This window comes from Giraffa tippelskirchi, chromosome 4, assembly GCF_054371585.1.
Source record: "Giraffa tippelskirchi isolate mGirTip1 chromosome 4, T2T-mGirTip1v1.2.pri, whole genome shotgun sequence".
NCBI lineage: Eukaryota > Metazoa > Chordata > Mammalia > Artiodactyla > Giraffidae > Giraffa > Giraffa tippelskirchi.
Window position 1 is genome coordinate 162,003,055 of NC_137278.1, and position 22,578 is coordinate 162,025,632.

The following is a 22,578-nucleotide window of genomic DNA, read 5'->3' on the forward strand; positions in this document are numbered from 1 at the left end:
CTGCTCATCTTAGATGCTTGGGGACCCAGGCTAATGGAAGCTCCATCCTTACAACACTTCAGCACTTACCGTGTCAGGGGAAAGAGGTGTGGGAGTGGCCGGCCTCTGCTTTTTGAAACTCCTCCTTTGATCTTCCTGATGCGACTGATTTTTCTCATGGTTCTCTGATCCTTCACTCTTGGGTTCTGACTTGTGCTCCCGTGCTGCCCTTTCCATGTAGCTGCTCCCTAAGGACCATTCCTTGGCCCTTTTCTAGTAAAAATTATTTCCTTCCTTCCTTCCTTCCATTTCTGTGTGAATGATTTCAGATCTTTATTTTTCAGCTCAGTTTCCCTGAGTCCCATTTCCACTATCAGTAGTCATCAGCCTTCTCCCATTACTACCTCAAAATCTCTTACCTCAAAAGAAAATTTCCGTCTTCTACCAAATCTACTCTTCCTCCAACTCCCATGTTTCTGTTGACATCCCTTCCTCTTCTCATATCGAAACTTTCAAATAATTTTAGAATGTGTCTTAAATCCATCCCCCTGCCTGTGCTGCTGCCCAAGTTCACAGCTATCTCACCTCTCCTGGCAGACAATGGCCTCCAATAACTCTTTGATTACACTTTCAGCCTCTCTGCCTGGCTCAAGGCTGCACATTGTACAGCTCTAGGAGCACCATTCATGATGTGTTCTAGGTCAATGGCACCCCCTGGAGTTGTGCAGAGGTCCTGCAGACCCACACTGAGCCTATAGTCATCTGCCTATAGCGCCACTTGAATCCTGACACACAATTGCTCAAAAACCTTCCTGGGCTTCTGTTCCAATCTGAATAAAGGCCAAGTATCCTGGCTGTACCCCCACAGGTCCTGATGGGAATCACCCTCTCTTTTCTGTCTTTTACATCAAATGGCAGTTTCTACCCTGCATTATAGTGATTTAAGAATAGTGTTTCCTTTACCTGCTCTATGAGTGAGAAAGTAAATTAATTGAGAGATTAAATTAATAAAGACTATTTCTTGCTAAAATAGTGGAAAACCTCAAGCCAAAATGGCTTAAGTTTTAAAAGAGAGTGTATCAGCTCACATAAATGAGAACTGCAAAGGGCATGTCTTACTGCTTTGGGAATAACAGGATATGCTAAGTCACCTCAGTCGTGTCCGACTCTGTGCGACCCCATAGATGGCAGCCCAGCAGGCTCCGCCGTCCATGGGATTTTCCAGGCAAGAGTACTGGAGTGGGGTGCCATTGCCTTCTCCGATAACAGGATATGGGGCTCAGCAAAGATCCTTGGGACTCCTTGCCTCTCTTTCCACCTCAGGAAGCGGAAACCACAGCAGGCCTGTCTGGCGGGAGCTAAAGCCAAGGAGGAGAGGCAGCTGCCACCAGAGATGCTGCCTGAGAGGAGGAAGAATGTTCTGACTCCCCCTCCCCCTGTCCTCTGGTGGCCCACCACTGCTGCTTTCTGGTGGTTCACCCCAGAGTCTGGGGAACGCAGCCAGAAGGGGAAAGGGAAGAGGCGGGTCTGAGAGCAAACAGGTGAACCACCAGCACAAGCACCTCATTCAGAGCCACACAGCAGTAAGTGGTGGAGCCTGTCTCATGCCATAGCTGAAGCTCTGAATCCTGCCACCCGTGCGGCAGCCAGCAAAAAAGAGTGTTCCAGCTGGAGGCATCTGTGTGAGCAAAAGTAGCAAATTCTGAAACGTGTGAAAATAGCAGAGGGTCCCCTTAGGCTGCAGTGTAAGGTGCTTGCAGCGGAACAGCAGAAAAAGGGTCCACACTACATAGAGTCTGAAGGCCTGGCTCAGGAATTTGGTCTTCGTTCAGGAAGCAAAAGGAAAATTACCAAAGGAAAAGTTAGAGATAAGGTAATTAATTTATAGCTATAAAGATGTCAGAGAGAGGAAGGAAATGCTTGGACTCTCTTCAAACAAAATCAAGATACAAAGTGAAATAATTCTCAACAATGAAAGTTACAAGCATAATAGAGAGTTGCTTTTTTTTCTGCTAATTTTTGTACAGTTGCCATCTTTGATACTGATAACAAAAACTAGGAAATTAAAAGCAACAAAAGCAAAAATAAACAAGTGGGACAACATCAAACTGAAAACTGCATAGCAAAGGAAGTCATTAAAATGAAAAGGCAGTCTATTGAATGGGAGGAAATATTTGCAAATCATGTATTTGATAAAGGGTTAACAGTCAAAATATATGAAGAACTCATACAACTCAGCAGCGAAAAACCAAACAATCCAACATGCAGATAGCCAGCAGACACATGAGAAGATGCTCAACATCACTAATCATCAGCAAAATGCAAATCAAGATCGCGAGGTATCACCTCATACCTGTTAGAATGGCTTTTATCAAAAAGACAAGAAATGACTGTTGGCCAGGAAGTGGAGAAAAAGGAACCCTTGTACATGGTTGGTGGGAATGTAAACTGGTGTAGCCACTATGGAAAACAGTTTGGAAGTTGCTCAAAAAATTGCAAGTAGTTACCATGCTGCTGCTGCTGCTAAGTCACTTCAGTCATGTCCGACTCTGTGCGACCCCATAGACGGCAGCCCACCAGGTTCCGCCGTCCCTGGGATTCTCCAGGCAAGAACACTGGAGTGGGTTGCCATTTCCATCTCCAAGAGTTGCCATAGGATCCAACAGTTCTGTTTCTGGGTATATAACTGAAGAAAATGAAAGCACTGATTTGAAACTATATATGCACCCAATTCTCATGGCAGCATTATTTATAATAGCCAATATATATGGAAGCAACCTAAGTGCCCATCAATGGATGAATGTATAAAGAAAGTGCCATATGTGTGTGTCCATATATATGTATATATATAATTATATATATCTAATATGTATAACTGGAATTATTCAGCCATAAAATGGATGGAAATCTTACCATTTGCAACAATATGGATGGACCTTGAGGACATCATGATAAATGAAAAAGGCAGGCAAGTGCCATCTGATCTCATATATGGAATTTAAAAAAAAAAAAAATGTCTTCACTCTTTGCAGTACCTAACAGAGTACTTAGTACCTAACAGATGCTCAATAAATATTTGTGGAAAATATGAATTTTAAAAAGTGTAGTAATGGTAGATCAATGAAATAGAACAAAGAGTTTAGAAATAGATCCATGCAAATACACTCCATAAATTTTTCACAAAAGTGCGAAAGAAATTCAATGGAGGGGGGACGGATAACTTTTTAACAAGTGGATTAATAAACTGTGGTGTTTTCTTAAAATCACATAGTACAACAGGAATAACTACTGCTACACACAACAACATAATGAATCTTACAGATACAATGATTGTCAAAAGCAGCCATATATGAGAGCATAACAACAAAAAATAGGAATGAACATTGATTCATTCATTCAGGTGAGGACCTACCATGAGCTGGGCTCTGAGTCAGGGCTGTAGAGCAGGCCAACATGAACCATTTGTTGGGCTCTTCTAACACCCTCATTCCCATTTGAAGGTGCAGGAGAACAGCCCACGTAATGACCTGTGATCTGAAGGAGATGCGTGGTTTCCAGAAAGTACACTCAATGAGTGTTCACTTTGTACTCATTTTGTGGTTTTACATCTCAAGGTTATATGCTCAAGCTGGCTTTATTCAAAGTTAAATGGCTTGACCTTGCCTGCAAATGATATTGATGGAATGTACACAAAAGAGATACGTCCGCTAAGAAGGAAAATGTCTTTGGGTGAGGGCAGTAAACTAGGAGATTTTGCATCTTTTGTGGGGAGAGACTGAGTTAGTGATTAAGCCCCTTGATACTTTGATTTCTTTAATCACAAACTGAAGGTACTTGTTATTTAATAATAAGTATATCATCCTCAACAACACAGATACCCCAACTAAAGATCTGGCTGTGAGCCATACAACATTAGGTACATCACATAGGGGACACTAAATATTATATAAACTGGGTTCCTACAGGTGGTTAGCTGTACAAATTTTAATCAACAGGCAGTGAGTCAAAAAAATATGAATCCATAGATGGTTAGAAAATTTAGTTCAACCTCAACCCCCCTGCCATGACCTTACACTTGAAACCCATTAGTTCACTCATTCAACATTTATTAAGTACTTTCTAGCTTCCACGATTTCAGCAAGATTTATTAATTGTCCATACGTGCTCAGCTTTGAGTAATGGTGAATAAAATAGATATGACTTGATCCTAAGGGAAGTACTGTTTATGCCCATGGTTTAATACAGATTGTGCTGTCAAAAAGCTCTCTCTTTAGCAGGAAGACAAATTGGTGAGCAGACCTGCAGACACGATGTGATGTGAGTATGAAGGTATTCATTGGGAATGAGTGGTGAGCTTTCCAAGTGTCCGGAGAAGACTTCTCTAAGAGCTAATGCAGTGGCTGGACCTTGAGAGAAGCACAGGAGTTCCCAGACTTTCAGGGAAACATGTTTTGAGTAGAAGAAGTGGCAGGATGCTGAGGTATGGAAATGTGAAACATCATTCACAGTTTTGAATTTAGGGCTCTGAAGGTGTGGGAACAGGCGGGCAAAGCCAAGCCACATGAAGGCTGTGAACCATGTTTTGGAATTTGGGTTTCATTGTGAGGCGCATGGAGGCAGTTGATGGACGTGAAACAGAGAAGTGACATGATCAGTTTGCCTTTTAGGAAAACCATTCACCAACATTGTGACTCCTGGAGCCACTACAGAGAAAAGATTGATGCAACTTGGCCACTCACTGGAACCCTGGATGCAGGCATGTGGGTGTGTGTGATGGAAGGAGGAAGTGGGTAGTCTAGGAGACTCCCAGGTTTCTGGGTTTTTGCAGCAGCCTCTGTACAACCCCCAGGCTCCAGACTTTTCACACTAAAAAAGTTTTGCAGACGACAACCAGATCTCTCTTCCTTGAACAGATCTTTTATCATGTTGCTTCCTTGTTACAAAACCTTTAGTGTGTTTTACTCTGAAAATGTGAATTTCTGAGCTTCCTTCCAAGGTACTTTGTTGGGCCTATTCTCTGGTTCCAACGTTAAATCCTTCTACTCACCTGAACACTCCTTTTTCATTGCTACACAAACATGCCTTTCTCTTCCATCTAATTGCCCTTGCATCTTCCGTCTGAATACCTGAGGTGCACCATCCTCAAGGCTAGCCTGGCCTAATCTCCCTCATGCGGCCTTCTCTGAGCACTTCATGCCTCACTGATCTGCTGTGCCTTCGTCTCCTGTAGTCTGGAGCGAGTACATAAGACAAGAATGTGAGCCTCACTAGGGCAGGGATTTTGTCTATTTCACTGCTATATTCGCACCCTTGGAAGAGTGCCTGAAACATGACAGGTACCTGATAATGAATGAATGAATGAATAATAACGAATGAATGAATGAGTGACTATTCAGTCCTCCATAAATATTTAAGAAAGAAAACATTTTCAAGAAATAGAACACTTGATGGATTTGATCATTCATTAAGTCAAGAAGCATATACTGAGTGATTGCTCTGTGACAAGTACATGATGGTTTCTGTGTATTCAAAAAGTCATTACACTTGGAGTCCACAATGAGAACAAAATCATTATCAGAATCAAAATCTGATGAATATTTACATTTTAATAGTACTAACAGATAGGAAACAGTACAAACAGACTTTTATTTAAAAAAGAAACCAGAATTTCATATCCCTTAGATTTCAGCATTTTCAAAGTCTGATAATACCAAGCTTTGGTAAATGTGAATGACTATTTCACTTTTTTCAAAGTGAAAAAAAAAGCCATGGCAAAAGCCATCCTCAAACACAGCTTAATTGAGGAGGAAATTAGTCCAGTCATGTTGGAGGGCACTTTTCCCATTATCTAGTAAAAGTGAAGATGGGTGTGCAAGATAGTCCAGTAAATCTACTCCTACACAGAAAACTCTCAGACATGTGCCTGGGGACAGAAACAACAGTGCTAATGGCAGTACAGTTTGAAACGAACAGTTGGAAACAACCAAAATGCCTCATCAGCAGCAGAATGAGTAAATTAATTGTGGTTGTATCCCAGTGGTGGAATCTTTTGGAGCTGTGACATGGGTGAACTTGATATTAATTATTATATTATATTTATTACATTAATATATTATATAATATTATATTAATATAATTACTTATATGACTCAATCTCACAAATGTTATATTGAATGAAAAAAAAGCAAGATGTAGAATAATAATGCATAAGGATCCTCTTTGCATGAAGTTTAAACATAGACTATAATACAATATATTATTTGTGAATCAATATAAATGTAGTGAAAGTATAAAATATACCTGACAGGGTGACCACCCATCTCTGTTTGCCTAGAACTGTTTTACCACTGAAAGTTCTATATCCTGGAAACCCTCCATTTCCAGGCACAACAAAACAATAGGTTGTCTTACCTGAAGAAGAGAAACATCAGGCTCAGAGTGAGGGTTATAGGCACGTTCCTGGCAGTGCAGTAGCTAAGACTGTGCTCCCATTGCAGGGGACCCAGGTTCAATGCCTGGTCTGGGAGCTAGATCTCTCATGCCGCAACAAAAAACCCAACTAAGACCTGAAACAGCCAAATAAATAAATAAATATTAAAAAAGAAATCGGGGGTTACTTCAGGAAGGTAAGGAAATGAAATTAGGTAAAGGTGCACTTGGTATAATTTAGCTGAATTTGTAATGTTCTGTTTTGTAAACTGGAGTATAGGTATGTATGTTATTTGTTATTTTATTCTCCGTTCGTATATCTGAAATATTTCATAGTTAAGAAGCAAAACAAGAAAGCTCCTATAATGAATGCTGTGGCATATCAGCCAGTGCACCTCCAGCTTTTGGGACTGAAGTACTCACTCCTTCAGCGACCTGGAGTGCTGGCAGGTTCATCATCTTCCTCTCACCGGAGTCTTGAACTTCCTCGATCCCTGACTGCCTTTGTTTGAATGGATCCACTTCATTTCTGGGGGCAGCCTGCAATCAGGGACTGCTTGATACATGGATGTAAAGGCTCATTTCCTCGTTCCTCAGTTCAGGACCCTTATAAAGGGCCATCCAGGCTCCAGAGCTCCCCGTAGGGTCAGCTGAGATGGCTGTTGGGATAGCATCACAGGCCACCTTCTTGTGCCAAGTTTTCCCTCCTTCCCTTCCCTTTTCTTCCAGGTGTTGACCTGAGGATGCTCCCTGGTAGATGGATGCAAGCACATCTCCATGTCAGTCTTTCTCCAGGGGAACTTGACCTGTGACCCTGTCCTTCCAAGAAAAAGAGAGAGAGGCAGAGTGACTGAGATCACAAATTATAAAAATAGTTCCCCTGCCTCTTTATTTTTCTTTGGGCTCTGCCCACCCCTCTTGTATCCCAGTTGATTTTTAAATCTCAAGTCTATATAGTACTCAAAATTCTAGGTCTGGATGTGAAAAAGAAACACTCATTATATTTTAATGAACAATAACAAAATGATACATTTTTTTCTCCCACAGACGGGCTTTGTGGGTCAGAGAATATTCTCGCTCCTGATTTTGTTTTTCCCACCAAAAGAGTCATTCAGAGGAATCAGGTGATTCTACCTGAGCCGAGTTGTGTGATTCCGGAAAAACAGAAACAGAGTCTAAAACAGTACCTAACAAACCACTGACTTGTGTGATACAGAATAAATACTTGTGGAACAGAGAGAAAGGGGAAGTCAGTGAGATACAGCAATGGACCAGGCTCAGAACACAGACACAGAATAAAAATAAATGAGAGAAAGAAGGAGCATCTCAAAGCAGTCATCTCTCCACAAGCCTAACAGATCTTGGAGAAAGGTCAGTCATTTGATCTTGGGCCATAACCTAAAAACTGCCAAGACTACTCTCAGTATGACCCCCTCCCTGTGCTGATCCCTATAACCTTGCACCCTTGACCTTGCACCAGGATAACTTGCAAACTCCAAGATTGCAGGGCTCCTTCCCCTAGAAAGACACACACACGCACACCCTGCCAACATTCCTACTGTGGTTCCTAAGTGTTAGTTGCTCAGTCGTGTCCAGCTCTTTGCAACTCCATGGACTGTAGCCCACCAGGCTCCTCTGTCCATGGAATTTTCTAGGCAAGAATACTGGAGTGGGTAGCCATTTCCTTCTCCAGGGAATCTTCTCAAGCCAGGGATCGAACCCAGGTCTCCTGCATTGCAGGCAGATTCTTTACCAGCTGAGCCACCAGGGAAGCCCCTGATAATGTCTCCTGTCTCCCTTGCCAAGTTCCTTGATGGGAGCTAGCTCTGTTTAGCACTGCTTTCTAAATTCTGCTACAGCAAAGCTCTCTTGTAATTGGCTAGATTTAAATCCCAGCTCCACTGCTCACAGGCTGTGTGACCTTGGTCAAGTAATCACACCTCAGTGTCCTTAACTATAAATCGAGAATAACACTCCTAACATAGATAGGAGGTCTAAGCAAGAAAATGTTTTCAAAGCATGAAGTGAAATGCTTGAAAAATCTGTGTAGGGTTTAATAAATGATTGATTAGTTGAATATTTTTAAATGTAAAAATGATGATTCTAAGATGTAGGAAAATAACACATTAATATTTCAATACTATGCAAATTTTTAAAAACTTGACTGTGATGTAGGATTAAAATAAATCTAGTGAGGGAAGAAGGGAGGACTAAACTTCACGTTCCTCCAAACCATCTGTAGAAATGATAAAATTAGAACATTCTTGTGACAGAGAATTGTCATGTCTGTTGAACTGAATTGTGAGGAGAAAAAAAATGGTCAGGTTCTGTTTAATGTTATAATTCCTATGAGAGTAATTAAAATGTGAAGTTTCTGCTTCTTTTTTTAGAAATAATGTCTGCTTGAAATGAGCTCTAATTGTCCCTATTTACACACTGGCTGCAAGAGCCCATCCCAGGCAGGGAGACAACTCTGTAATTAGCTCCCTTCAAGAACAAAGCAATGACCATCTTTCAGCTGCTTTCTGGCTTTTGAGCTTAGGAGGCAAAGGAGAGTTTTTGGCTTGCTTGCAAAATGAAATTTAAATCTGCCACAAGCAGTCAGTTGCAAGAATGATAATTGCACAGTTTGTTACAATTGATTTATACAGGCCCCAGGAAATAATGAAGAGCTTCTGGCTAAAATTGTCAAATGAATAATCAGTGATGTGTGAAATTTTCTCTCTCTGAGATTTTAATGGCTGCATTTAGAATAAAATGGTGATGTTGACCTATTTCTCATACAGTGAATAAACCAGCTGATACTTTGAGTTGTCTCTTAATCATTCTCATGGATACCACCCTTTTCAATATCTACTATGATCTGCTTTTTATTTGTATTTTGCACATTTCAGATGAAGAACTTTTAATGAAAAAACTTTAGTATTTATTTATTTATATGGCTGTGTTGGGTCTTCGTTGTGACATGCAGGACCTAGTTCCCCAATCAGGGACTGAACCTGGGCCCCATGCACTGGGAGTGCAGAGTCCTAGCCACTGGACCACCATGGAATTCCCCCCCAAATTTTTAATTAATTGAATTACACCTTGTAAAAGAATGTATGCAAAAGTAAAAATTGTGCTACTGAGCCCAACAAAAACTTGTGTGTGCCACCAAAATCTTTTGCAAAGAGCATATAAACTGAATTACCCCATTCACCACTACCACCACCTTGCAAAACACATATACAATACAGATGCGCACATATACAAACTTAGCTCAGAAGAAATGGGATGATTCCACTTTGGTGTGTCATGTGAAAATACCTTATTTTGCTTGTTTCGTTCAATCTAGAAGTCCCTTTATTATGTGAATTTAATCTGGCTACATTTATTGTGATTACTGATATAATTTGGACTATCTCTGCTACTTTACATTGAGTTTCTACCTTCATACTTTCTCTTTTTTTCCCTTCTTTCCTGACTTCTGTTCCCCAATGCTACCTTCTTTTCACCAATTTTCAAGTATTCTACTTCTATTCTTTTAAGGATTACATTAAATAAAAGTTTTAACACACATGTAAAATACATCTCTCAAAGAAAACAAGGAACTTAGCATGTTTATCTTCCCTCTTAATCTCACTCATCACCATCTTTTATGTTATTATCTAGAATTTTAGGTCTATGTTGTCTCTAAATAAGAAAAAATAATTTCTATTTTTGTAGACCATCATTATTTCTATTTTATATTCAATAATTGCACCCTTCATCTTCCTCATAGATTTCTTTTTCTTCTTCCTGTAGTAGTTTTTTCAGAGAAGCTTTCTGGATAACACGCTATTTTAGTCTTTGCCTGAAAATATCTATTTCATTCTCTCTCTTGCTTTCTTTTAAAATTATACTCAATTGGGGAAATAAGGAATACTTTCACATGATACAAAATTCAAGTAAGTTATATGTTATTTTAGTTGGGTATAGAATTCCAGATTCAGTATTGCTTTTCCTTGGCACTGTGGAGATATAACTCCATTTATTCTGGCATCATTTTGCAAATTAGAAATTTTGCATCTGTCTGATTGTCATTCTTTTTAGTTTCTCTCTGCTGGCTTTCAAGAAATTTCTCTTGCTGTTCTGCAGTTTTGCTTTTACAAGTTAAAGAGTGGATTTTTTTAAAAGTTGTCCTGCTTGATATACCTTTTAATATACCTTTGATATACTTTTTTATTCTGAAAAATTACATCAGAGCATTATAATCTGTCTTTCATATCTCAGTTTCACTTTCACATTTTTTTCTCATTTCATCTCTGTGCTTTATTTTGGATCAAGTCCTCCCTTTCAATCACTGATTCTTTAACTAAATCTAGTCAACAGTTAATATCTTTCTCATGTCAGTGATTACTTTCTTATTTTCCATAATTTTTAATTGGTAGTTTTTCATAATTCTTTGTTCTTGATTATAACTTCCATCCTTTATCTCTTTCAAGATTTTAAATGTAAATAAAAGTCCTTTGGGGGCTGTTATATTTCTATTTCTTTGACTGTAAATTTTCCTATTTGTTTGGAAGGCTTTTAAGAAACAAGTATAACATCAGCCACCTTTGGCTTAAGAGCTGAAAGAAAAAACCAAAACCATCCACTAAGAGATCAAATTCTTGATCCTATCATTTTCTATCAGGACTTTGTGTAAGTTGTTATCTGCCAATGTCATATCCTCATGCTTGAAAGTTTTTTATGTTGTATTAATTTGTGTCATCTTGTAAAAACTTTGGAGGGTAAGAAGAATAGATATTATCTCCATTTTACAGATGAGAAAGATGAGACTCAGGGAGATGCTATTATTGAAGTTTTTATGGCTAGAAAATATGGCAAAATCAAGATGAATGCCAAATATTTTGATTTCCACTTCCTTGCTCTTCCCATTTCTTATTATTGCCTCTCAATATGCATCTCATTAGTGGGGAACCCTTTTTCTCATCTCCTGATGTTTCCTTCCCGTGAAGGACACTCCATCAATTTAACTCCTGACCTCTTTCCCTTCCCTCTCTCCATCCCTGGGAGGTAGTAATTTACTTGATTGGTAGATTGAGGAAAAATTCTTCCCTAATTCTCTTTGTGAAGGAGCTTGCTTTCCCAGAGAAAAGATCTACTCTGCTCTGCAATTCTAGGTGAGTGGTGGGTGGGCAGGTGGAAGGAAGTTAGGAAGGTTTTCTGGTTCATTTCTGCCTGAAATTTAGTACTTAAATTTGCCTAATCCAGTCAACAGGCCCATTTAGTTAATATTCTAAACTGGACCCTTCAATTTAGCTCCTATTATGAATCACATTGATATTCTGGCTTCTATTTTTACTCATTATTTTATTTCTCAACTTTCTCAGAGCCTGGTCAAAGAATAGAGGTTACTACTTATTGGGCGTTTCCCTGGAAATCTCCAATCTGCAACACTCTAGGGAGTTTAGAAATAAGAATGAGGTATGGGAGCAAACAGTCATGAACAAATCCTGCAATAACCACAGGAATATTGCATGTCAGTTCAGTTCAGTCACTCAGTCATGTCCGACTCTCTGTGACCTCATGGACTGCAGCATTCCAGGATTCCCTGTCCATCACCAAATCCTGGAGCTTACTCAAACTCATGTCCATCAAATCAGTAATGCCATCGAACCATCACATCCTCTGTTGTCCCCTTCTCCTCCCGCCTTCATCTTTCCCAGCATCAGGGTCTTTTCTAGTGAGTCAGTTCTTTGAATCAGGTGGTCAAAGTACTGGAGTTTCAGCTTCAACCTCAGTCTTTCCAATGAATATTCAGGACTGATTTCCTTTAGGATAGACTGCTTGGATCTCCTTGCAGTCCAAGGGACTCTCAGGAGTCTTCTCCAACACCACAGTTCAAAAGCATCAATTCTTCGGCGCTCAGCTTTCTTTATAGTCCAACTCTCACATCCATACATGACTACTGGAAAAACTATAGCTTTGACTAGATAGACCTTTGTTGACAAAGTAATGTCTCTGCTTTTTAATATGCTGTCTAGGTTATTCATAGCTTTCCTTCCAAGGAGCAAGCATCTTTTAATTTCATATTGTATGACTCAGAGACTGTATTAGGGACTTGCTTGGAGATCCAGTGGTTAAGACTCCCTTCTGCTGCAGAGGGCACGGGTTTGATCCATGCTGGGGAACTAAGATTCCCCCTCATATGTTGTGTGGTGGGGCCAAAAAATTATATTAAATAAAGAAAGTATATTAGACATGAAAAGAAGTTAGCTGGGAGGATCCATTTAAGTATTAGTAGCAACTGATAGTCAGAAACGATGAAAATGAAACTCATTCTCTTAGGAGAAAAATCAATGGACCAGATAACAAATTAACCTCTATTCACTGCTTAAATCTCTAGGAGCAAAAATAAAATCAATATATACCAAGTATGCAGTGGTTCAAAGAAACAGCATCAGAAATGAACACTAAGGTGAAGCATTAAGCTTATGGCAAAAATCTATTTTATAAAATAGCCTTACACATGAGCTTCTTTCCATCTTGATAGTCACCTCTTTCAACACAGCCTGCCTGGATTAACATGCAGCCAACTTTGTTTTTAAGTGCTTACTATATAGTGGAGAAAGAAATGGCAACTCACTCCAGTATTCTTGCCTGGAAAATTCCATGGACATAGAAGCCTGCTGGGCTACAGGCCATCGAGTCACAAAGAATCAGACACAACTGAGTGACTAAACATGAGCACACGGTGTATACTAGACACCTTTTTACACATAAAATGTACACAAATACATGGGTAAAAGCTCCTTACCAAAGAAAGAAGTTTAGCAAACTTCCAATTAGGGAATGAAGAAAAATTTACCACGAGAAGCCCTTCCAACTCTGGGCCAGACCTAGCAAGGCTGTGAATGTGTATTTGTAGATCCTGGTTCTCGTGGATTGTGGATTCATGTGTCAGAACACCAAACACAACCCTGCTCAGGTCAGAATAGATACCACACAGCGAATCCCAAAGGGAAAGGAGCTGTTCCGTATCTCTGCATCATCCTGGGTATCTCCTGGAGCTGTCAGTGTGTGTGGTCCCTGTGTGTGTGGTGGCCTTTTGTTCATCACTTCTGGGCGTCTAACAAAAGAGTCACCTCAGGATGCTTATTCCTACTGAGTTTGTTGCTTTTTCATTTACCAATGAAGTAACATGAGACCAGTACTGTATATCATTTTCAAAATTTATGCTGAAGATGGTATGATGTGTGTGCAGTAGATATCTCAAAATAGAAATATTGTAAAGCATTTGGTGGCTTCTCATAGTGATTTTTTTTCTTTTCTATTTTGGAATTTTTTCCTGGATGCTTCTAAAATGACATACACTCGTCTGCCAGCCTCCAAACTTTCTGAGTGGGCACAAATTGAGTCTTGCGAATAGAATGGGAAAGACTAAAGATCTCTTTGAGAACATTAGCGATACCAAGGGAATATTTCATGCAAAGATGAGCACAATAAAGGACAGAAATGGTATGGCCCTAACAGAAGCAGAAGACATTAAGAAGAGGTGGCAAGAATACACAGAAGAACATATAAAAAAGATATTCATGACCCAGATAACCATGATGGTGTGATCACTCACCTAGAGCCAGACATCCTGGAATTTGAAGTCAAGTGGGCCTTAGGAAGCATCACTATGAACAAAGCAAGTGGAGGTGATGGAATTCCAGTTGAGCTCTTTCAAATCCTAAATGATGATGCTGTGAAAGTGCTGCACTCAATATGCCAGCAAATTTGGAGTACTCAGCATTGGCCACAGGACTGGAAAAGGTCAGTTTTCATTCCAATTCCAAAATTAATGCTCAAAATTCTCCAAGCCAGGCTTCAACAGTACGTGAACCATGAACTTCCAGATGTTCAAGCTGGTTTTAGAAAAGGCAGAGGAACCAGAGATCAAATTGCCAACATCCACTGGATCATCAAAAAGCAAGAGAGTTCCAGAAAAACATCTACTTCTTCTTTATTGACTATGCCAAAGTGATTGACTGTGTGGATCACAACAAACTCTGGAAAATTCTGAAAGAGAGGGGGATACCAGACCACCTGACCTGCCTCCTCAGAAATCTGTATGCAGGTCAGGAAGCAACAGTTAGAATTGGGCATGAAACAACAGACCAGTTCCAAATCAGGAAAGGAGTATATCAAGGCTGTATATTTTCACCCTGCTTATTTAACTTATATGCAGAGTACATCAAGAGAAACTCTGGGCTAGAAGAAGCACAGGCTGGAATCAAGTTTGCTGAGAGAAATATCAATAACTTCAGATATGCAGATGACACCACCCTTATGGCAGAAAGCAAAGAAGAACTAAAGAGCCTCTTGATCAAAGTGAAAGAAGAGAGTGAAAAAGTTGGCTTAAAACTCAACATCCATAAAACTAAGATCATGGCATCTGGTCTCATCACTTCATGGCAAGTAGATGGGGAATCAATGGAAACAGTGAGAGACTTTATTTTTGGGGGCACCAAAATCACTGCAGATGGTGACTGTAGCCATGAAATTAAAAGACGCTTGCTCCTTGGAAGAAAAGCTATGACGAACCTAGCAGCATGTTAAAAAGCAGAGACATTACTTTACCAACAAAGGTCCATCTAGTCAAAGCTATGGTTTTTCCAGTGGTCATGTATGGATGTGAGAGTTGGACTGTGAAGAAAGCTGAGCACTGAAGAATTGATGCTTTTGAACTGTGGTGTTGGAGAAGACTCTTGAGAGTCCCTTAGACTGCAAGGAGATCCAACCAGTCCATCCTAAAGGAGATCAGTCCTGGGTGTTCATTGGAAGGACTGATGCTGAAGCTGAAACTCCAATACTTTGGCCACCTGATGCGAAGAACTGACTCCTTGGGAAAGACCCTGATGCTGGGAAAGACTGAAGGCAGGAGGAGAAGGGGATGACAGAGGATGAGATGGTTGGATGGCATCACCGATGCGATGGACTTGAGTTTGAGTAAACTTTGGAGGTTGGTGATGAACAGGGAAGCCTGGCGAGCTGCTGTCCATGGGGTCATGAAGAGTCACACACAACTGAGCGATTGAACTGAACTGAACTGAATCTATGTCCCCCCAGTGTGTGGACACAGATTGTACTCAAAAAATGCTTGCTAGATGAAAGACTGGTCACAATACCAAGGGAAGAAAGACCTCTAAGCTACCCTGAGACTCACTGGTTACTCTAACTTAGCATCAGGCTCCGGATACTCTGCAAACATATTCATAATGGAGAGCAGAGATGTCAAGCTATAGGGAACAATAGTTCCAGCAGTGGGAATTTTTTTCTTGAAATCTAAAATGTTTGTACATCAACTTTAATTATGTGCTAGTGGCTTCAAACAAAAGAGCTCTTTAGTGCAAGTAATCTAAAAGTATTTTGATCTGTCCAAAATAAAGTTAATTTTATTAGGATTACTGGTCAATGTTTACACATGTTTTTATAGTTCTTGATAAATATCACCAACTGTTTTCCAACAAGTTTTTTTGGTTTCCAACACCACCAGAGGGATCAGAGCATACCTTCTACACCACTACTCTCCCTTCCCCAACTCTGGGTAGTAATCATTTTTTTCTTCCCCCTAAAATTTTACTCACTTAATGAAAAACGATGTGTATGCTCAGTTGTGTCTGACTCTTTGTGGCCCCATAGACTGTAGCCCTCCAGGCTTCTCTTTCCATGGAATTCTCCAGGTAAGAATGCTGGAGTGAGTTGCCATTTCCTTCTCCAAGGGATCGTCCCAACCCAGGGATCAAATCCACATCTCTTAACATCTCCTGCCTTGGCAGGCAGGTTCTTTACCACTAGCGCCACCAAATGCTAATTCATTTTTCAGTTGTTGTTCGTATTTCTTTGGCTACCACTGATTCTGAACAATTTCTCCTATTAATGTTCTTTGCTCATTTTTTATCCCCCGTGGTCATAGTGGTCTTCCTGCTAATGTGCATAAATGCTATTACAAAATGGTAAAAAAAAATATATATATATATATATATATATTAACCTCGGTCTATGTCCTTGTTGCCTGGAGGAGGAAATGGCAACTCACTCCAGTATTCTTGCCTGGAGAGTCCCTATGGACAGAAGAGCCTGGTGGGCTATAGTCCATGGGGTTGCAAAGGGTCAGACATGACTGAGCGACTAAGCATATATCCTTGTTGTGTATATAGTTTTTTTCAGTCAACCTATCTTTTGCTTGGTTATATTTTTGTGTGAAGAAGTTTCAAAATTGCGTGCAGTGAAATTTCAGTCTTGTGATGTCTTTAACCATTCCCAAGTTTGGAAAGTTGCACTGCACCCAGAAGTTTGATAGATATTTATTTTACTTTACTTTTAAAAAAAATGGCCTGAGTTTTGTATATAGAGATTTAATCCATTTGAAATTTATTGGGATACATGTGTGAGATAAAGATCTAAATAATTAGTTTCTGCCAAATTGACAGGCAATTATCTTAGTACCATTAATTGAATTGTACTCTCCTCTGTTATTTGGTGATGGTTTTGTGAAAAATCTTTTAAATTATTCTGTGTAATAGTATATACATCTTCTGTGCTTATTCTAGTCCAATGATGTCTGTTATTCAAAGATTACCGCACTATTTCAAATTATCATGTAAGACTCTTTTCTAATATTACTGCTGCTTTTTGAAAATAATTCTATATTTACCCCGACTCTTTGTGACCCCATGGTGCGTAGCCTGCCAGGCTCCTCTGCCTAATGGAATTCTCCAGGCAAGAATAATGGAGTGGGTTGCCATTCCCTTCTCCAGGCAATCTTCCCACCCCAGGGATAGAACCTGAGTCTCCCGCATTGCAGGCAGATTCTTTACTGTTTGAGCTACCAGGGAAGTCCTTAAAATATATTCCTTTTCTTCCTATGAAAATGATTCTGTTGGAATTTTGTTTCAGTGTCTTTCACCTAAAAATGAAATCTACAAGGAACTGACATTCTATTTCATTTTCCAACATGGTATACCTTTCTATTAACCAAGTATTTGAGCTTTTTAAATAAGTTTTGTATTTTCTTTAGAGAGGTCATACACATTTCTCATAGAAATTACTCCCAAGTATGTTTTTTTCTTTAAACTTGTAACTGGAACCGGAATCTTTCTCATTATATTTCTTAACTTCTCAGTTGTTTGCAGGCATGCTGTTGATTTCCACAAATTCATTTAGCTCTTATTCAGCCTTTTTAAAACCATGGGTCCTGTCTTCTGCAAAGGAGTATTAGGAGAAGTACTCATGAGAAGAACATTTCTGTGCCACTTACACAAAATACAGAGCTCCAGTCCCTGCTCTGGGCCTCCTGGCTTGGGCAGCCCATTCAGAGTGCCCTGGTGGCTTACAGAGTATGGACTCTCACCATGCCCTCACAATGCGGCTCCTCTAGTTTTGGTGTCATCAGCTGCCACCGCTGAGTGACTCTTTGTCTCCATTTGTCCTGTTCACCTGGAAGTCCTTCCAGCCAGACTAGACCCTGGTGTGAGATCAGAAGCAACAGCGCATCTTATTTCCTTTTTTGTTCCCCAAGAAATCCAGAGCTAAACTTGGACAATTTAACTTACTCCACACTCTTTTGTTCTTTTGATGGTTTTTCAAGCTTCTAAATATTTTTTTCACTGTCTTGTTTTACATGTGATTTAGCTAAACATACCACATCAAGTCTTTTCTAAAAATAGGCAAGATATAAATCTTAGCAAAATGTGTTTTATGGTTAAGATTTTATGATTAAATAGACCATAACTTGTATGCTATTCAGATTAACAGCATTAAGAAAACAGAATGAAGCAGTGGGGAAAGAGCATATATAAATGTTACAAGCTACAATACCTCCTGAGTGTCTGTATACGTATATATGTGTGTGTATGACTCCTGTGTCCATGGAATTTCACAGGTAAGAATACTTGAATGTGTTGCCATTCCCTTCTCCAGAGGATCTTCCCGATCCAGGAATCAAACCTAGGTCTTCCACATTGCAAGCAGATTCTTTACCATCTGAGCCACCAAGGAAGCCCCAAAATGTACATGCATAGGTTTTTCAAAACATACATGTGCACATAGGTGATATTAAAAATTGTTTAAAACAATGGTCACCTAAATTCACATGTAAATAAAAATTTAAAAATACATGCCCTTTTATTCTCTAATAAAACTGCTTTAAATGATGTAAATCGTAGTGAAATGAGGCATCTAATAATTTCTAAATTGTTGATTTTTAGAAATTGCTGGTATAACCTTGCTCTCACTGGCTAAATGATGCCTGCTCTGAGCCAGGAGCTGTGTGAAACTCTTCCAGCCACTTCCCTACTGCATGGATGGGCATTAGGTTCCTGGAATCAGGGACTTCATTGCAGGCAGAGAGCACCTAAGCCTGTTCACTGTCACAGCCAGGCAGCCTCTGGATGCCAGCACTTCCCACAAGGACTGGACACAGATTGCCTTTCCCTCAACCCCTGCTCACCATGTAGTCTCCTTGTTTCCAGAAGTCTCCTGGCCACTCCCACATCAAGTCAAGGAAATGGATGCCACCTGGAAATTGATACTTTCGAACTGTGTTGTTGGAGAAGACTCTTGAGAGAGTCCCTTGGACTGCAAGGAGATCCAACCAGTCCATTCTAAAGGAGATCAGTCCTGAATATTCATTGGAAGGACTGATGCTGAAGCTGAAACTCCAATACTTTGGCCACCTGATGCGAAGTACTGACTCCTTGGAAAAGACCCTGATGCTGGGAAAGATCGAAGGCAGGAGGAGAAGGGGACGACAGAGGATGAGATGGTTGGATGGCATCACTGACTCGACGGACATGAGTTTGAGCAAGCTCCGGGATTTGGTGATGGACAGGGAAGCCTGGCATGCTGCAGTCCATGGGGTTGCAAAGAGTCGGACACGACTGAGCGACTGAACTGAACTGAAGGGAAATTCCTGGAATCACTACTGATCAGACCCCAAACAGTCACCATTCTTATTTAAGCTGAAGCAGACAAGTGCCACCAGGTGGCGCCAACCTCTGCAGCGAGGACGTGAACCGATTTGGGTCTTGCAGTTCTGGCTGTTAAAGCTGAGTGGGTTTCACTAATCTGGCAGTAAAGGCCTGGTACTTAACACGGTGAGTTTTTTGGACTCCACTTTCTGCATTATGAGTGTGGCGGTTAGATTTTAGATCGCTATGACGCTGTACCTCAATTTTTCTCCCTTCCCAACAATATTTGATTTGGAAAAATTTGAAACTTGGAGAAAAATTGTAAGAATAATACAATATATATAATGACACCCATATACCTTTCACCTAGATTCACCAGTTCTTACCATTTGGCCACATGCTCAAGCTCTCACACTCTCTCATGTCTCTCTAATCTCTCCCTGTCTAGTTGTACATTTTTCTTCCTGAATCATTTGAAAATTAGCTGCATCAACCTGACTCTTCATCCCTAAATGCGTCACCATATTCTCCTAAGAACAAGGACATTCTTCTACACAATCACAATTACCTTCAGAAAATGCAGTATTGATAATGATATCATTATCTAATATATAGATCTTAGTATTGAGTTTTCTAAATTGTCCTAGTTATGCCATTTATAATTTTTTAAAAATTCAGGATTTAACAAAAAAATCTCACACTGTATTTGTCATAACCTCGAGTCACATTAACCCGATATGATTCCTCTCCTTTTTGAGCACGCACACGCAAACACACATGTGTGTCTGTGTGTGGCCGGTCTTTTATGAAACTGAGTTTTTTGGAGAGTCCAAGCCAGTTTTTTGCATTTGTCTGATTGTTCTTTTATGATTAAATTTGGGTTAAGCACTTTTGGGAAGAACACCACAATGTGATGCTGCATTTTCTTAAAACAGTTTTTAAAAGATTCCAGTGATTCTATTTTCACAACATACTTTTTGTTCTAGAAAGAAAATCACTAATTACTGACTCAGATTAATTTTAACACACACACACACACACATGCAAACCTTCTTAGACCTTCCGCCTTTGTCATTCTGATCCCATTTTCATGATTATACCACAGATAATGGACAAAAGGAAATTACACAATGAAAACCAGCAGATTCAAGTTCATAAGGGATTATATTTAAGTAAAGGCCTTAGTGGTACTGTTGACACCTGGGTTGTTTGTACAGCAACCTTTCTTTCAAAGAGTTGCCAAACTTCCCTCTCTGTGTAGCCTCGGCTGTCAATCAAGGGACTCAACCTCTTGACCCGTGGTGATAGTTCAAGGGTAAGCAGGATGTGACCCGAACAGAACCCACCTCGTCTCTGAGAGATTACACATGGATTCTGAAGAAAAGTCTCTCTCTTCCTCTGGGATTGTAAGATAAATGATTATGTTTCCTGGAAGCATTTATGGTCCTCTTCCTTATTTTATGGAGGAATATTCTGCAGAAGAAAGTCCACACACACAAAATGAAGCAGTGGCAAGTGGAGATAGAAAAATCAATAGAAAGAGACAGAGTTAGTCCATGTGACATATGTTAGTCCCTGGATCTAGCCATGCCTGAAGTCGAGGCAGCTATAAATTCCTGTTTTATCCCCTTAAGCTAGTTTGAGTTGAGTTTCTGCTTCTTGCAGCTGAGTTTTGAGTAATGCAATCATGATCTTGGTCAGAATCACGAGAATCTTTTTCTTTGCATTGGCAAAGCCTTAGCAATCACCAAAGAGCCCCAGGTACCTGGGCTATAATAGGAATGATATTAATAACACACACTTCAGGGTACCTGTTGTGCAGATTAAGAGGGGAACTGGATAAGCACTTGACAGTGTCTGGCTCATATTAGGGAATCCGTGTACCATGCACAGAAGTCTTGGCTGTCTCTCTAGGCTTCTGCCGTTTGCTCTGTGCCCTTGAATTTTCCCCTCACTGGGCTTCCCTAGTGGCTCAGATGTTAAAGAATCTGCCTGCAGTGTGGGAGACCCAGGTTTGATCCCTTGGTTGGGAAGATCCCCTGGAAAAGGGAATGGCAACCCACTCCAGTATTCTTGCCTGGAGAATCCCATGGACAGAGAAGCCTGGTGGGCTATAAAGTCCATGAGGTCGCAAAGAGTCGGACACAACTGAGCAACTAACACTTTCACTTCACTGCCCAGACTAAAGCCAGACTTGGTTGAGAACAGTGCTTGCTTGGTAATGTTCATTGCTCACTGTCAATGTCTTGGTTATATTCTCTCCATTTGTCCTATAAGCTCAGCAACATGAACAGAGCATTGAATATGTCTTGAGGGTATTCTGCGTTTGTCAGGTTATTATTTTTCTAGGCGAGAGAGAAGCCAAGGGTGAGGCTAACAGAACGGAACTGCACCGACAGTTTTGGCAGCAGGCACTCTCTGTATGAGCTGCAGCTGAAGCTCGAGGGTCAGGAAATTAGGGACACTGGAATTGGTAAGTTTTGGGGCTACCATGTGTATTTGTTTTGGCCTTATTTATCCTCCTTCTGCAACCTTTTCCAGGAAGAAGTTTGTCCTTTCCGAGGCCACTGTATTTGCTGCTGTTGAAGGGGCCAGTTGCAAAGAGTCTTTCAGAAAAGCAAAATTCCCAGGGAAGGACTCGTGAGGTTTATGTAAGTACCTGTACAACGCAGGCATACCTCAGGGGTTATGGAATTGCAAAGACTCTCACAATTGCTACATTTTTCTGGACTCCTCGTCTAAGTACCTTAGCATCTACTAAGAAGGGGTACCTCAGGCAGGTGCTAACAAATGTCCTGGTTAACTTCAGGTCTGGAAGATCACTGGAGGTGACAGCATGGCTGTCTCTGGTAGGAGTTTGTGGCCAGCGTGGACTTTCTACCCAGTCCACGGCGTGTTTGGAGCGGGGATAAGGGCACAGTGGTGACCTCTCATGCCTGAAAATTCAGCCTCAAGTGGGAAGAATATGCTGGGCCTTGTGGAAGTCAGCCAGCCCAGTTTCCCAAGTTCTTGTATGTTTTGGAGTTGAGTGCTGGTAACCCCAGGGCTGGAAGCGGGTGATCTGAGCACACTTTTCACTGCTTGGATAAGCCTGGTGGGTGGGTCTGGAAGGATCCTCTTTGTTTGGGGAGCCACTAGATCCTCCTGAGGAAGAACTGGTGCTAAGGACAGAGATGCAGACATATAAATTCAGCCGGAGAACAACATCCTAGTGGCCGAGGCAGAAATGGTTTGAGTGTAGGGAGACCTC

The 22,578-nt window shown here is 40.5% G+C and overlaps 1 long non-coding RNA gene across 1 annotated transcript in view; it reads right to left on the reverse strand.

Moving 5' to 3' along the window:
• Positions 1 to 287: 287 nt before the first annotated feature.
• Positions 288 to 22,578, reverse strand: part of LOC145546999 (uncharacterized) — a 59,816-nt gene continuing 37,525 nt past the window's right edge. Inside the window, exons 3-9 of the long non-coding RNA XR_014083443.1 lie at positions 20,675 to 20,801; positions 18,869 to 19,133; positions 14,003 to 14,282; positions 6,832 to 7,227; positions 6,391 to 6,545; positions 3,392 to 3,642; positions 288 to 2,665 (exon numbers count right to left, since the gene is read on the reverse strand). This is a non-coding gene — a long non-coding RNA (uncharacterized LOC145546999). The remainder of the gene's footprint in view (positions 2,666 to 3,391; positions 3,643 to 6,390; positions 6,546 to 6,831; positions 7,228 to 14,002; positions 14,283 to 18,868; positions 19,134 to 20,674; positions 20,802 to 22,578) is intronic.